The sequence below is a fragment of the Monodelphis domestica genome, chromosome 2 (genome assembly GCF_027887165.1).
Source record: "Monodelphis domestica isolate mMonDom1 chromosome 2, mMonDom1.pri, whole genome shotgun sequence".
NCBI lineage: Eukaryota > Metazoa > Chordata > Mammalia > Didelphimorphia > Didelphidae > Monodelphis > Monodelphis domestica.
In genome coordinates, this window is record NC_077228.1 from 36,201,619 (window position 1) to 36,209,103 (window position 7,485).

Sequence of the window (7,485 nt, forward strand, 5' to 3'; positions counted from 1 at the left end):
TACAAATTTATTCTCCATTTCCCACCTCTGGATCAGTGGAATAGACTTGGGGGAAGTGACCTCAGCAAGATGTCTATGATAACCCCAAAGATCCCAGCTCTTGGGACAAAAATCCACTATTTGACAAAAACTGCTGGGAAAATTGGAAGATGGTATGAGAGAGATTAGGTTTGGATCAACATCTTACCCCCTACACCAAGATAAACTCAGAATGGGTGAATGACTTGAATATAAAGAAGGAAACTGTAAGTAAATTAGGTGAATACAGAATAGTATACTTGTCAGATCTTTGGGAAAGGAAAGATTTTAAGACCCAGCAATAATCAGAAAAAATTACAAAACATAAATAAATAATTTTGATTACATTAAATTAAAAAGGGTTTGTACAAACAAAAGCAATGCAACCAAAATTAGAAGGGAAGCAACAAATTGGAAAAAAATCTTTATAACAAAAAACTCTGACCAAGGTCCATCTCTCACCTCTGAATCTTTGTCCCCATACCTAAAATATTCTCCCTTTTCATCTCTATCTTTTGGATGTGTCCACTGGGATCAGCTCAAGTGCTAGCTCTCTTTTTGTATCCCACAAGTTATCCATCCCCCTGAATCTCTGTATGTATTTTGTGTTAATAAACTCATGGTGTATCCCTCCTGTAGAAAGTAAGCTCCTTGAGGGGAAGATTGACTATTTTTCTACTTTTGTTTTTGCTTAAGAATGACTTATTAACATTCATGATTTTGCTTAATTTTCTTTCATTTAGCCTTTGTGAAACATAGCTCATTTGTCAACCTTTTAAAAAATAGCTTTTCAGGAGGGAGTTGGAAAGAGGGGAGGGAAAGAACATGAGTCTTGTAACTATGGGAAAATATTCTAAATCATCTAATTAAATAAATTTTTTAAAAATAGCTTTTCACTGTTTTATTTGTTTTTACATTAATCCCTTCCACACATCTCTTATAAAGCTTTCGATTTGATAGATCCATTCCATTTGGTGTTAAGGATATTTTTTTTAACAAATGTCTTAAAAGATTTTAAAAAATGTGATTGATGGTTGATTTATAGAAAACTTTTCCTAGCCTGTTGCATGTTATAACATATAATTCTATATTCCTCTCTTCCCCTCACCCCAACAAAAGTCAGAGTATAAAAACTCGGAATATGAGCTAAGCAAACACCATTTATAGAGTGTTGGTTACTTCTCATCATTTGTGAATGATATAAGCTTTCTGGAGAGTGAGGAAATGCTGCTAAGTGCCAATTACAAGGAAAACACAGACCAGACCTCTCTTCTCTCCCCTCTTTTTTTTTTTTAAAGAGAACCAAGTCTGTACCAAATGCGATGTCACAAAATGGCCCCATAGCTTGATTAATTTTTATAGATGTCTTGTTGGTCCTTGTTAATCCAGCCTTGGAGAAGGGGGGGTTTGTCTGATGCCTTTTGTTTCCCAACTTCACTTTTCAGAGTTGATCCCAGGCAGGAGTTCATTTTACTTCCACGGATTTGATTTCACACATGCTCAGATGACATCACCTCCCCTTCCTCCCAAGGTCACAGCTTGAACTGATTTCTAATAGGTTTCTCCATTTATAGCCTCTGGGATTCCACATAATCTTTAGGGAGGGCACCGCCTGCCAGATTGATTATGGATGGTACCTGCCCTGCCTTAGAAAAGAAGCAGAGAGATTCCATTTCTATCAAGTTCAACAAATTCTCCTCCATTTTCCGTCCCTCTGCCCATCTTTTCTTCCCCTTCCTCCCCTCCTATCTTCTCTCCTTCCCTCTCCCTCAATTGACACCCCCCCCAATTACATGCAAACAAAAATTTTTAATATTCATTTTTTTAAACTTTTGAGTTCCAAATCCTCTCCCTCCCTCAAGCAGGCAAGAAATTTGATATAGATTATACATTTACAGTCATACAAAATATTTCCATATTAGCCATGTTGTCTAAGAAAATGCAGACAAAAGCCCCCCAAGCCCCCAAACCATAGATAATAGAATTTTTTATTTGAAAATTTTTTATTTACTTAATTAATTTAGAATATTTTCCCATGGTTCCATGACTCATGTTCTTTCCCTCCCCTCCTCCCACCCCCTCCTGTAGCCAACGAGCAATTCCACTGGGTTTAAATGTGTCGTTGATCAAGACATATTTCCATATTATTGATATTTGCAGATAATAGAATTTTTTTTAAAGTATCTTCATATAGACTCCCACAGTTCTTTCTCTGGAGGTGAATAGCATTTTTTATCATGAGTCCTTCAGAACTGCCTTGGATCATTGTATTGCTGAGAATAGCTGCCATTCAGAGCTGATCACTGCATAATCAATCTCTTCCTGTCTTCAATGTTCTCCTGGTTCTGCTCATTTCACTTTGCATCAGTTCAGGTAAGTTTCCCCAGGTTTTTCTGAAAGCATTCTGCTTGCCCTTTCTTATATATTCCCTCACAATCTCAACGGACATTTATTAAGCATTTATCCTATGCTGGGGTTAGTGGTTATGAAGCCAAAAAGCAACCAGCCTTTACCATTGGGATATTTTCCATTGGGGTACTTACATCCTATGGGAGAAATATAATCCACACACAGATAAGTAAATACAAAAATATATACAAAATGCAATATGTATTTAGGACATTCAGCTCATATATATATATATATATTATATATATATTACATATATATTATGTAATATATTTTAACTCAACCTGTCCATCTCCCAACTTGTAAGATCATAGATTTGACTCTTAGAAGCCATTCCTGGGGTAGCTAGGTGGCTCAGTGAATAAAGAATTAGCCTTGGAGCCAGGAGGTCCTGGGTTCAAGTTTGGCTTCAGACACTCCCTGGGTAAATCACTTAACCCCATTTCCTAGCCCTTACAGAATCGATATATAGTATTGATTCTAAGATGGAAGGAAAGGATTAAAAAAACAAACAAACATCTAATCCAACTCTCATTTTACAGATGAGGAAACTGAGTCCCAGGAAAGTTGTGTGAGTTGTTCAGGGTCAAACAGTAAGTAAATAGAGGAAATCAGTGAACAAGTTTTAATTAAACGACTTCGAAGTGCCAGACGCGGTGTCCAAGCAGCAAAGGAAAGGCAAAAGTCAGTCCTTGCCCTCGTGGAGCTTACGTTCTAACCTGGGAGACAAGATGCAAATAGGGAAGATACCAAGCTGTCTCTCCGGTGCTCTATTCATACCTATGGGAGGTTGGTATGTCGGTGTGTAGGATCTTCCCTCTGCCCATACGCCTTACTCGGCTTGTTTCCCATTTCTCCCACTGGGTTTTCAAAGTAACTTTGCCTCCCCTCAGGCTTCAGCCAGCCCCGAGAGCCCTCCTCCCTCCAGGGCATCCCCAAGATGGCACCAACAGGAAGGCGGGATTTGTTCTGGTCTTCCCCAAACCCAACTTCGCTTCAATAAACGTCTCCATTAGTAGTCTGGGTGGAGCTGCTTTTTCTGGTCTGCTCCTTATTCTAGTTTATACACTGTCTGGGACACGGTTCCTTTAAGGAACAGACTGTACTCTCAACGAGGGTTGAAATGAGGTTGAATTTGAAAGGAGAAAAACAAAAAAGTCCCACCTCGTTCTCTGTTGGTTCTCTGTCGGTGGTGTGGGACAGTTGAGGAGGGATAGAGGCACCTGGATGGTAACTGTGTAAAACAACAAAAACAAACCCCACAAATGGATAATCAAAACCATTTGGCAAGCCAGCGGGCGGACTGTTTTGTCAGAAACACCAGGGTCCAGAGCCCTGGATTTCTGAAGCCAAGAACAGGGTCTGCAGAGAAGCATCTCTCTGCCTGACCGGTGGGATGAGAACCAGATCTTCCCAGGTGAAAAGGGGGATTAAAACTAAAAAGGGACGTTTTTGTACTGCTGAGAAGGGCTCATCTGTCCCGCTAGCCCAAGGAAGTAACGTTCCCGAGAGCCGGGATCTCGGGACTTTTGCCATTGGATGTTGTTTCCAAGGCAGATGGGGATCTTGAGAGAAGGTAACCTAGTTAATTAGAGCTGCCAGCCGAGGGAAAAAAGAAAACCTGCCTTTCAACACGGCCAGCCTCTGAGCATTTCCACCGGCTCTAGTTTCCCCTTTTGATTTTTCAGCAAGTGTGAAGAGGGGTGACAGAAATGGTTTCTGTCACCATGAGGAAGCCATAAAGGGAGGTCAGAGAAGCAGGGAAAAGGAGCTCACAGTGGAAAGGGGGGGATGCTGGGGCTACTTTGAGTCACTCACCAAGATCTCCCACAGCCCTGAGGTTAACTGAGTTGAGCATATTATCTTGGAAGAGCCCTGGCCTGGAAGGTGGAGAACTTGGGTTCAAATCCTGTCTCTGTCCTTTTACTTACTATCTGTGTGACTTTGGGACAAGACACTTCATCTCTTTGGGCTTTGGTTTTCTCATCGGAAAAATGGGAAAACTGGACTAAATGGCCTCTCAGGTATTTGTCATCTTTAAATCTCTGTGCCTCGATGTCCTAATCTGTAAAAAATGAGAGACTTGTACTAGATGGGTGGTTCTTAGACTTTTGCACAGGGGTAGATCCTTTCCATTTAATTAAAAACATGGGGAGAATAATCCTCCCAACGGTTTGTAGTTAGGGCTATATAATCCCATACCAAGGACTGTAATAAAATCCTCTAAAATGATGATGATGATGATGATTTTTATTTTCTTTTACCAATAACATGTAATAACACATTTCCCATAATTTTCCCCAAGTTATATGATCCAATCATCTCTCTCCCTTCTTCCCTCCCCCTTTCTGAAGCTGACAAGCAATTTGATCTGCCTTATCCATGTATTAAAAATGATTATTTTTCATGCCTATTACCAAATAGCACAAGGTTCATTTATACCTTTGGGGGTGATACAGAGTCCCTTGAAGCACAGTTTGAGAGACATGGAGCTTTGATCCTCCAAAGGCTGAGAATTCCCTGCCAGGGTGGTTTGAGGAGAATGATGCATTTTGTATACCTTAAAGAACCATCGGAATGCTGAGTTACTATTTTTGTGTTGGGCTTAGGGAGGATTTAGGAGATGACATGGGCAAGGAGGTCTCCCAGGATCAGAAGGTATACACGGTTGTGACCTGCCTTGCCTGAAGGACTCATGCCTGGCTGCTTCAGGACTGAGAGAGGGTTCAGAGTTGGCTGCTTCCCATTGGTTTTCCCCAGAGTATGAGGAGAGCTTGCCAGATCAGTTCAGAGATGTTTTTGATTAGAAGCTGGAGCCCAGAACTCTGGCCCTCTGGACCTGAGATGTTTCTAGTTTCTTCAACAGTACATCTGCCTGATGCTCAGAATGAGGGAATGCCAACACCTTGATGTATTCATCAAAGTATTTATTAAGGACAAACTGGGGCAGCTAGGTAGTATAGTGGGTAGAGCCTTGGGTCTGAAGTCAGAAAGCCTCATCTTTTTGAGTTCAATCCTGGTCTCCGACATTTACTAGCTGTGCAACCCTGGGCAAATCTCTTAGTTCTGTTTGCCTCAGTTTCCTCATCTGTAAAATGAGCTGGAGAAGGGGAACAGCAAACCACTCCAGTATCTTTGCCAAGAAAGTTCCAAATGAGGTAATAAAGAATCAGACAAGTTTGAAATAACACAACAACAAGGATCCAATAGGGGATAGTGCAGACAGACTCATTACAATGATACAAGAAAGAGTAAGAGGTCTGCCAAAGGTATGACAAATTTGGGAAGGGAAAGGCAAGAAACCATTAGGGAGAATATGGAGATCAGGTTAAGCCTCATGGAGAAGATTGCCTTGAAGGAAGGGAAAGACCACAAAAGATGGACATGGGTTGTTGGTGGAGACTATGGAATCTCTTATGTGAGTACATTGATAGAACACTTTAAGATTTCCTAAGAAAATATACTTTGTTTCATATTAAAATATGCTTGTTGAGCTTGTTGAGATCAGACTCTGGCTTTCTTTCCTATTTGTTTCCCCAGTGTTTAGAGAATATTTTGCCTGTGCTGGTGCTTACCAGGTTGTCATTCATTTGATTGGTTCATTCATTGATTCATTAATTCATTCATCAATCCATTCATTCCAGACATAGGGAAAGACCACCATGGTCCTTTCCAGCTTAAAGCCTATGATTCTTTCCATCAAATCATTCATTTGTGTCTTATCTAGAGAGTCACCAAAAAGAGGGAGGAGAAAGCAAAGAAGTTGGAAGTCATCCCAGATTGGTTGGTATGGACAGTACATGAAGGGAAGTACCATGAAGCAAGAATGGAAAGCTAGGCTAGAGCCAGAGGGTAGAAAGTCAACTGAAGAGTTGGTATTTGGTTCATTAGAAGAGTGGGGAGTGCTTAAAGGGTTTTGGGGAAGGGGCCCATGTCATCGAAGCCATCCATCATGAATAATTCTTTGGCCATGTTGTAAAGGGTAGAGAGGAGGGAAGAAGCAGCAGACACTTCTCCCATCTTGGGAGTATGAATGAGAAATGTACTCTCATCCAGATGTGACATGGAATTTGGGAGAGGCTCAGATCTATGGGCACACACATTAATATGTAAATACATTTATATATGTGAAAGGCAGTATAGTATGGTGGAGAGAGAGTAGCCACAGAGTCAGAGATATCTGGATTTCAGTACTGCCTCTGATGTACACTGGTTGTGGGACTCTGATTTATCTTTTTTTTTTTTTTGTTCCTGAGACCTCCTTAACTCTTAAATTACAGGGGAGATAACAGCTAGCACCAACGGAGGGAATTTCCTCCTCTGGGAGTTTCCTCTTCCACTGATATCATACCTCCATTCTCATCCCTACATTCACCATGGTGGTCTTTGTCCTCTTGTAGCTGGAAGTTGGTTTCTCCCCTCCCTTACTGATCTGAGTTGTGTAGAATCCCAAGGGGGAAAAGGTATTTTTTATTTAGGAGTTCTAGTAGAGGGCTGTTGGTCCTCCCTGAGGTCCTCCCAGTCCAAAGAGCAGTAGGAAGACACATGGTGAGCACAAGTAAGTGGTGCATTTGAAGAATGAAGATGTGTACAGAAGAGAGGACGAGATATAGAATAGTGAGTGGACCACTGCACTTGGAGTCAGAAAGTCTGAATCTTTGAATCTCAGGAATTTCCGGATTTTGTGCCTTAGGGAAAATCACTTCAGTTTCCCCCAGCCTCAGCTTTCTCATCTATAAAATAGGGCTAATAATACCCTCCAAATATCCTGGGATTGTTGTAAGGCTGAAATGGGCACCCTCTATAGAAAACTCTTTGAAAACTTCTAAGTGCATTGCAAGGATTTGGAGAATGCTTTAAGGTTTACAACATGCTTTATAAATATGATCTCATTTGATTCTCACAACTACCCTGGAAAGTAGATGCTGTATTATCCCCATTTTTACAGTTGAGGAAACTGAGGCAGGCAGCGGTTAAGTGACTTGCATAAGGTCACACAACTATTAAGTGTCAGAGGCTGGATTTGGATTCAGGTCTTCTTGATTCCAGGGTCAGCGC